Source organism: Hemibagrus wyckioides, linkage group LG22 (assembly GCF_019097595.1).
Source record: "Hemibagrus wyckioides isolate EC202008001 linkage group LG22, SWU_Hwy_1.0, whole genome shotgun sequence".
Lineage (NCBI taxonomy): Eukaryota > Metazoa > Chordata > Actinopteri > Siluriformes > Bagridae > Hemibagrus > Hemibagrus wyckioides.
The window spans coordinates 19,641,366-19,651,645 of NC_080731.1; the positions used below are offsets into that span (position 1 = coordinate 19,641,366).

Below are 10,280 nucleotides of genomic sequence, written 5' to 3' on the forward strand. Positions count from 1 at the left end.
ACAACATACACAATTTACACACACAATACACACACATACACAATTCACACACACACACAATTTACACACACACAACACACACACACATACACAATTTACACACACACACACACACACAATTTACACACACACACAACACACAATACACACATACACAATTCACACACATACACAACATACACACACACAATACACAGAACACAGACAAACAGACAGAGAGACAGACAGAGAGACAGACAGACAGGCAGAGAAACAGACAGGGAGACAAATTGAGAGACAGGCAGAGAGACAGACAGACAGGCAGGCAGGCAGACAGATGGGAGACAAACAAACAACAAGACAAGTAGAGAGACAGACAAGAAGAAAGACAGACAGACAAGGAGACAGAAAGGTAGACAGGCAGAGAGACAGACAGACAGACAGGGAGGACAGACAGATAAACAGGCAGAGAGAACAGACAGATAGACAGGGAGGACAGACAGATAAACAGGCAGACAGATAGACAGGGAGGACAGACAGATAGACAGACAGGGAGGACAGACAGATATACAGGCAGAGAGACAGACAGACAGACAGACAGGACAAGATGTGATGATGCTATTGTCTGCTTTCACAAAAGATACCGATGACACTGATTACTGCGTTCAAGTTCCTGTCAGTCAAGTGACAGACAGATAAAATGTGTGTGTGTGTGTGTTTTAATGGTTGACAGTAATATACAATAACTTCTACACTTTTTCTGTCTCAATTTCAAGGTCTCATGCTGTTCTGTACATCAGATGACGAAAATGGCGTATACACACACACACACACACACACACACACAGAGTGTCTCGGGTTGGACTGTGAGACTTGAGTCACACTTTGACGAACTGTGCGAGTGTCTTGGAGACGCTCTGACGCACTCGTATTGTCCTTAGAGAGAAACACAGAAACACACACACACACACATACACACACACACACCGAGCTGCTACCCATGGGGGCGTCTGATTGGCTGAGACAGGTTGACAGCTGGCCAGATGTTGCTTATACTCCATAATGTTGCTCACACTCCAGTATAACACACACACACACACACAGCCACAACACTCACTCCATAAAACTCAAGACAGAGATGGTGAGACAGAAAAAGAGACAGATTTTAGTGTCAGAGAGAGATAATCTAAGTTGACCTGCCCATACACACACACACAAAGCCGTTATCCTGCACTGATCCTCACGCTCCTAATCACACACTCCATCTGCAAGAGATATAAATGACAGAGACAAGGGGGCGGGGCTAATGTCGCCTAGCAACCTGTCATTATCATGGAGAGTGAGACGAGGTTATACACACACACACACACTTGCTCTTCGAGCTGTTGGCTTATTTCCACGTCTGTTGCATTATTGTGTGTGTGTGTGTGAGAGTGTGTGTGTGTGTGTCCTTTTCCCACAAGTCAGCAGTACTTTGTAGTTGGGAAACAGCAGCTGTGAGCCACAGTTATTACCAACTGTGTGTGTGTGTGTGTGTGAACTTTGCACAGCATCATGTTGCAACGCATCGTCTCTGGAGTGTGTGTAAACAGATTAACATGTCCTAGTCTCAAAACCCTCTGACACACACACACACACACACCAGAGCACATTCAGGACACTTCAGAGGCGATTCAGAATGAGAGTCACGTCAGAGAGAAGGACGTCAGATCGTGAACTCTCTCACTTCCAGAATCAGTGAGATCATCTCTGATCTCTGACTCCATCATTCTGTCACACACTTCAGAAAGAGTTTCTGGTGTCAAACACCATCAGTTATCACATTATACACCAGCACTGGGAGGAGACTGGGAGGAGACTGGGAGAAAACTGGGAGGTGAAGGAGAGGAGACTAGGGGAAGAAGGGGAGGAGACTGGGAGGAGAAGGGGAGGAGACTGGGAAGACACTGGGAGGAGAAGGAGAGGAGACTGGGAAGACACTGGGAGGAGAAGGAGAGGAGACTGGGAAGACACTGGGAGGAGAAGGAGAGGAGACTGGGAAGACACTGGGAGGAGAAGTCCAAGTATCCCAGGTGAGAAGTCCAGATATCCCAGGTGAGAAGTCCAGATATCCCAGGTGAGAAGTCCAGATATCCCAGGTGAGAAGTCCAGGTATCCCAGGTGAGAAGTCCAGGTATCCCAGGTGAGAAATCCAGGTATCCCAGGTGAGAAGTCCAGATATCCCAGGTGAGAAGTCCAGATAGCTCAGGTGAGAAGTCCAGATAGCTCAGGTGAGAAGTCCAGGTATCCTGGGTGAGAAGTCCAGGTATCTCGGGTGAGAAGTCCAGGTATCCCGGGTGAGAAGTCCAGGTATCCCGGGTGAGAAGTCCAGGTATCCCGGGTGAGAAGTCCAGGTATCCCGGGTGAGAAGTCCAGGTATCCCAGGTGAGAAATCCAGGTATCTCAGGTGAGAAGTCCAGGTATCCCAGGTGAGAAATCCAGGTATCCCAGGTGAGAAGTCCAGACATCCCAGGTGAGAAATCCAGGTATCTCAGGTGAGAAGTCCAGGTATCCCAGGTGAGAAATCCAGGTATCCCAGGTGAGAAATCCAGGTATCCCAGGTGAGAAGTCCAGACATCCCAGGTGAGAAGTCCAGATAGCTCAGGTGAGAAGTCCGGATATCTCGGGTGAGAAGCCCGGATATCTCGGGTGAGAAGTCCAGGTATCTCAGGTGAGAAGTCCAGATATCTCAGGTGAGAAGTCCAGGTATCCCAGGTGAGAAATCCAGGTATCCCAGGTGAGAAGTCCGGATATCCCAGGTGAGAAGTCCGGATATCTCGGGTGAGAAGCCCGGGTATCTCGGGTGAGAAGTCCAGGTATCCCAGGTGAGAAGTCCAGATATCTCAGGTGAGAAGTCCAGATATCTCAGGTGAGAAGTCCAGATATCTCAGGTGAGAAGTCCAGATAGCTCAGGTGAAAAGTCCAGATAGCTCAGGTGAAAAGTGGGTTTTAGAAATAAAAATAAACCCTATTCCTTATGGTGTGTGTGTTTACTCATAGCACACTCCACAGAGATGTTACACACCTCCATGTTCATGAACTTCACCTCCTGCTGCTCCACACACACCAGCCCAGAGGAGATCTGACTGACACTAGATTCTAGAGTTAGATAAGGAATAACACAACCATCTCAGAAGACACGGATGTGTGGAAACACTGAGGAAAATCACGGAGCAGGGGGCGGAGCTTACTGACCCTCTCAGGGTTGTGGAGTAATGAAGACAAACGCAAGGTCGTTGTCTCAACATCTGCAATTACACAATGATGAAACCCTGCTGAAACCAACCAGCAGAACATCTTCACACACACACACACAAAACCACTCACACTGGCTCATACTGACCTCCTATCAGTAAAACACACACAGGCCACACCTCCTATCAGTAAAACACACACAGGCCACACCTCCTATCAGTGAATCACACAGACAGGCCACACCTCCTATCAGTGAATCACACAGACAGGCCACACCCCCATCAATGAAACACACAGACAGGCCACACCTCCTATCAGTAAAACACACACAGGCCACACCTCCTATCAGTAAAACACACACAGGCCACACCTCCTATCAGTAAAAAAACACACAGGCCACACCTCCTATCAGTGAATCACACAGACAGGCCACACCTCCTATCAGTAAAACACACACAGGCCACACCTCCTATCAGTAAAACACACACAGGCCACACCTCCTATCAGTAAAACACACACAGGCCACACCTCCTATCAGTAAAACACATACAGGCCACACCTCCTATCAGTAAAACACACACAGGTCACACCTCCTATCAGTAAAACACATGCAGGCCACACCTCCTATCAGGAAAACACACGCAGGCCACACCTCCTATCAGTGAAACACACAGACAGGCCACACCTCCGATCAATGAATCACACACAGGCTACACCTCCTATCAGTGAAATATATAGACAGGCCACACCTCCCTCACCTTCTTCCGTACAGACAGGTTATAGAAAGCACACAGTGAATCGCTGAATCATTTGAGTGAATCAAAGAGTGAATCAGATGAGTTTGACTCAGTTGAATATTCCAGCGGATGACAGATGAATCTTGGCTGCAGGAAATTAGAGCTTTGCAATTCTAAAAATATTCATGAGTTTAATAAGAGAGCACGGATTCGCCCACGGCGTATCAATCAATCAATCTGGACGTTTATCTCCGCGCTCGCACGAATAACGCGCTCCTGAAAATGAAGCGATCCATCAGCACCTGCAAGAGACACACTGACATGATCACCTGACGTCCGTCCATCACGCTGACCAACACTCCGCCTCTTCCTGTTCTCACTGTACATTCTAGCAGCTATAAACGTTCCTTCCCTCAGCAGGCTCACTCTTAAAGTTAATACGGTCGGTCAGCATACTGGTCAGAAACCATGAAGAACGTGAACTCCTCTGTCCTGAAGATGTGGAAATCTTACAGCTTCACTTCTGACTGTTCCACAGCGCTGACACTGGACACTCCTTTGGTACTCGAACCCTCCTCACACAAAACAACACAATATCTGGCGTCCCCGAAAACCAACCGTTACTATGGAAATGACAATGTATTAGAATGAGAGCATTAACACAACCCTGTGATGTGCAGCTGCACTACTGTTATAGAGAATAATCAACACCTTCTGACCAATCACAGTCCAGAGTTCAACAGCAGCAAAAAGACAAACATTAACACACAACAACTGACCAATCAGAGAGCAGGATTCTTCACTTCTGTGGATTCATAACACTTTCACTGAGGAGGGGATTTTAAAGAGACAAGATGGGAAATGAAGGGGGTTTCATATTCACACACACACATGATTTCATATTCATATTTACACACACATACACTTTCATATACACATACACACGCACACAATTCTCTTCTGAGTCACAAAACATCATATAAACACTGATAAAATATTAACTTTAACAGCTTATCAGCAAAAAGTGTGTGTGTGTGTGTGTGTGTGGTGACTTGTCCATAAATCATCTTATCTCCTGTTTTATGATGATCCACTTTAACACACATAATAAATAATTATAATCAAACACTGTTTACGCCACCTGCACGCACACACACGCGCGCACACACACACACACACACACGACATGCTGTCGCTTTTCATTTCCTAAGAATGTTTATTATTATTACTATTATTATTATTATTATTAGTCACTGTATAGTGTGTGTATCATTATAACACAAGTGAAGTCTTTTTTCACAAATCAGGAAAAAATAAAATATTAAATACAAAAAAAGTTTAAAACGGAAATCAAATTAATATAATAAATATCAGTTGAGATCATCTGATCTTTAAGACTGATTAGATGAATGCAAAATAATTAGTTAAATTTAAATGATTAAACATAACTAGTTTATGTTGCTGTGAGGAATAAAGTGAAATTTAAAAGCCCGTTAATATGATTAATAATAAAAATCCGGACAGTTTATCACCATATTTGTATTTAATCATATCATATACACCGGGATATAAAGTTTAATATCGTCTCCACACAAACACACACACACACACACACACACACACACAGGGGGATGAGACAGAAAGGTTCTTACCATAAACCGCTTCTCTAGACCTCCATACAGATCCGAGCGCGCGACCTCACCTCACACACACTCTCGTGCGCACAAACATATATACACACACTGTCGCTCGCGCACACTCACAGTCGCGTGCGGACGCAGGGGCTTTAACACTCCGTCATTCCGTTAATAAAGTGTAATAAATAATCCGTCTCGAGGCTGCTTCTTATTCCTTTCTGTCCGGGGGTAATTTCCTGTCTCGTGCCTGAAGCGGGGTTTGTACTCCGGATGTGTGTGTCGGTTATAATCCTCGGTTAGTGTAACGGGAGTACCGGGTGTGTGAGAGCGCGCGCGCGCCGCTTCTCTACTCAGCAGCTCTGCTCCGCTCGAGCCGCTCCACCGGACTGACAACGAGACCCGGAACCACCGCGGGTCTGAGCCGCCGGGGCACGCCCAGCGACCAATCAGCGCACGGCATAGATTTGCATATTCCCACAGTCCCGCGAATCGCAGCGCTGCGAGGTCTGTTGCCACGGTGACGATGTCAGCGTCCTGGACGTTCAGCATACTACAGCACTACAGAGTAGGAGTGAGGGAGAGTGTAGACACTACAGAGTAGGAGTGAGGGAGAGTGTAGACACTACAGAGTAGGAGAGAGGGAGAGTGTAGACACTACAGAGTAGGAGAGAGGGAGAGTGTAGACTCTACAGAGTAGGAGAGAGGGAGAGTGTAGACACTACAGAGTAGGAGAGAGGGAGAGTGTAGACACTACAGAGTAGGAGTGAGGGAGAGTGTAGACACTACAGAGTAGGAGTGAGGGAGAGTGTAGACTCTACAGAGTAGGAGAGAGGGAGAGTGTAGACACTACAGAGTAGGAGAGAGGGAGAGTGTAGACACTACAGAGTAGGAGTGAGGGAGAGTGTAGACTCTACAGAGTAGGAGTGAGGGAGAGTGTAGACTCCTAGACTCCTACAGAGTAGGAGTGAGGGAGAGTGTAGACACTACAGAGTAGGAGTGAGGGAGAGTGTAGACACTACAGAGTAGGAGTGAGGGAGAGTGTAGACACTACAGAGTAGGAGTGAGGGAGAGTGTATACACTACAGAGTAGGAGTGAGGGAGAGTGTAGACACTACAGAGTAGGAGTGAGGGAGAGTGTAGACACTACAGAGTAGGAGTGAGGGAGAGTGTAGACACTACAGAGTAGGAGTGAGGGAGAGTGTAGACACTACAGAGTAGGAGTGAGGGAGAGTGTAGACACTACAGAGTAGGAGTGAGGGAGAGTGTAGACTCTACAGAGTAGGAGTGAGGGAGAGTGTAGACTCCTAGACTCCTACAGAGTAGGAGTGAGGGAGAGTGTAGACACTACAGAGTAGGAGTGAGGGAGAGTGTAGACTCTACAGAGTAGGAGTGAGGGAGAGTGTAGACACTACAGAGTAGGAGTGAGGGAGAGTGTAGACACTACAGAGTAGGAGTGAGGGAGAGTGTAGACACTACAGAGTAGGAGTGAGGGAGAGTGTAGACACTACAGAGTAGGAGTGAGGGAGAGTGTAGACACTACAGAGTAGGAGTGAGGGAGAGTGTAGACACTACAGAGTAGGAGTGAGGGAGAGTGTAGACACTACAGAGTAGGAGTGAGGGAGAGTGTAGACACTACAGAGTAGGAGAGAGGGAGAGTGTAGACTCTACAGAGTAGGAGAGAGGGAGAGTGTAGACTCTACAGAGTAGGAGAGAGGGAGAGTGTAGACACTACAGAGTAGGAGAGAGGGAGAGTGTAGACACTACAGAGTAGGAGTGAGGGAGAGTGTAGACACTACAGAGTAGGAGTGAGGGAGAGTGTAGACACTACAGAGTAGGAGAGAGGGAGAGTGTAGACTCTACAGAGTAGGAGAGAGGGAGAGTGTAGACTCTACAGAGTAGGAGAGAGGGAGAGTGTAGACACTTACAGAGTAGGAGTGAGGGAGAGTGTAGACACTTACAGAGTAGGAGTGAGGGAGAGTGTAGACACTACAGAGTAGGAGTGAGGGAGAGTGTAGACTCTACAGAGTAGGAGTGAGGGAGAGTGTAGACACTACAGAGTAGGAGAGAGGGAGAGTGTAGACACTACAGAGTAGGAGTGAGGGAGAGTGTAGACACTACAGAGTAGGAGTGAGGGAGAGTGTAGACACTACAGAGTAGGAGAGAGGGAGAGTGTAGACACTACAGAGTAGGAGTGAGGGAGAGTGTAGACACTACAGAGTAGGAGTGAGGGAGAGTGTAGACACTACAGAGTAGGAGAGAGGGAGAGTGTAGACACTACAGAGTAGGAGTGAGGGAGAGTGTAGACACTACAGAGTAGGAGTGAGGGAGAGTGTAGACACTACAGAGTAGGAGTGAGGGAGAGTGTAGACACTACAGAGTAGGAGTGAGGGAGAGTGTAGACACTACAGAGTAGGAGAGAGGGAGAGTGTAGACACTACAGAGTAGGAGTGAGGGAGAGTGTAGACACTACAGAGTAGGAGTGAGGGAGAGTGTAGACACTACAGAGTAGGAGTGAGGGAGAGTGTAGACACTACAGAGTAGGAGTGAGGGAGAGTGTAGACTCTACAGAGTAGGAGTAGGACGGTTCGAGTGTTCCCCCACACTGCTGCATGACTCCACACTGTTCAGCTTGACAGAGACACTCAGGTTATGTGTTCAGATGACAGGAAGTGCCTCTGTATCATTTACACAACAGACAGTGTGTGAAATAAACGTGCTGGAGCTGTTAGGTCCAGCAGAGTTCCAGCTCCGGGTCATATCTAAGACACTGAGTCACTGCTTTAACACACTGAGATGAACGAGACACACGGATCTTCAGTAGAGACGTGAGGAGCAGCTCTGCAGTGAGAGTAAATAAAAATGTCCAGATATTAAAGCTGACGTGTTTAAAGAGGCGCAGTCCTGTTCCACTTGGCCCACGGGCAAATCACCAGAGCGTTCCTGCATCTGACACAAAGTGTTTAGTCTGCTCTATCCATAATTCATCAGTGTGTGTGTGTGTGTGTGTGTGTGAGAGAGACACACACACCTCTAAGCTCTGAGCTTGCTGTGATCAGATTCACATCAAATCAAATCAAATGTCCACAGATCCGCTAAGTCACTGCGCTATAATATTCTAACCATTTTTCATTTTGTTGTCATATTATACCGTGTGTGTGTGTGTGTGTGAAACAGGACAACTGTTAGAGCAGAGATGTGTGGTTCCTCTTCAGGCAGCAGGTGGACTGAGACGAGGCCAAACTGATGACGAAGCTAAAGACGGATCTGGGGTGGCTAATGCTGATGCTAACGCTAATGCTAACGGCGCTCTGCCAGGAGTGAGTCCTGTAATAAAGTGCTGAACCCAGCAGCACTCGAGGGGATTAGGACGAGGCCCGAGGGAGCGCAGGAGGCCACCACAGATTAGTGTCCTGACGGAGCAGTAACACAAACACGCTGCTGAAGTGATTAGAGCTGCCATCAGGAGCTGGGGCCGGTGCTCGCTGAAGATAACTGAACACACTTCTGCAGAGTCGCGCAAATAAACGCTAACAAACACACACTTCACTGTAGGTCACTTCAGAAACGTCGTAAATGCCTAACGTCTAATTTTAGACTCGTCACTTCAAATCACTTCTTATAAGCATGTTATTGTACAGAACAGGAGATCAGACCGCCCAATCAGAGACCTTCAGCACCACAAGCTCCGCCTCACTGCTCCCTGGGCCAAGAGGAGGTAACTGCCTCCTTAGTTCCTCAGTTCCTCTGGTTTCTCAGGAGCAGGAACTAAAACGGTTCTTGAGTTGCAGAGTTCCAAACATAACGTTGCTGCAATGTTCTCATAACGTCTGCTGTAGTAACGCAATCTGTTCCCAGTTACAGGAAAAAACATCACGACTAGAAATGTTGAAGGAAGGTTGTAGGAACGTTTAGAAAGGTTTTATTATCAGAATGACCAGAAGGCCAAAAGTTCCTGGAAGTGTAAGGTTGAGAAAATGTCTCTCTATCTCTCTCTCTCTCTCTCTCGCTCTCATTTGAATTTCCGTTTTTTCCCCAGCAGCTTTATAAGAAGTCTTCATCTGTCTCAGACTAATACGCTCTCCAGCACTCGGGGCTGTGTCCGATTTCAATTTGCTCCCGAGTCGCAGAGAGAGGAGTTTAATTGAGCGAGTGTGCGACAGGCGAGAGGAATCGATGAAGGCCGAGGCGTGGGGAAAAGAGATAACATTGATTCAACCGCCATCGATAGAGCCAGAGGACGTGCACTGTCTGAGAAAGACGAGAATCTGAAACTGTGTCATATGAAGAGAGAGAGAGAGAGAGAGAGAGAGAGAGGGAGAGAGGGAGAGAGAGAGAGGGAGAGGGAGGAAGAGAGAGAGAGAGAGGGAGGGAGAGAGAGGGAGGGGGAAAGAGAGAGAGGAAGAGAGAGGGAGGGAGAGAGAGGGAGGGAGAAAGAAAGGGAGGAAGAGAGAGACATAGAAAGAAAGAAAGAAAGAAAGAAAGAAAGAAAGAAAGAAAGAAAGAAAGAAAGAAAGAAAGAAAGAAAGAAAGAAAGAGGGATAGTAAGTCAGATAAGGTATGACAGAGAGCAGGAGACATGGCAGCAGAGGACACTGGGGACAGGGACAGATAGAAAAGAGGAAAAAAAATAGAAGAGTTCATGAGATCTGTGGAGATACGAATTACAGAGAAAGAAAGAAAGAAAAAGAAAGAA

At 47.0% G+C, this 10,280-nt stretch overlaps 1 protein-coding gene across 2 annotated transcripts in view; it reads right to left on the reverse strand.

The window, feature by feature from the left end:
* The window catches only part of fam222aa (family with sequence similarity 222 member Aa), a 21,139-nt gene extending 15,152 nt beyond the window's left edge, over positions 1–5,987 (reverse strand). For both annotated transcript variants that reach the window (XM_058375150.1, XM_058375149.1), the window contains exon 1: positions 5,603–5,987. The gene's annotated coding sequence lies outside the window, so the exon portion shown is untranslated. The remainder of the gene's footprint in view (positions 1–5,602) is intronic.
* Positions 5,988–10,280: the final 4,293 nt, after the last annotated feature.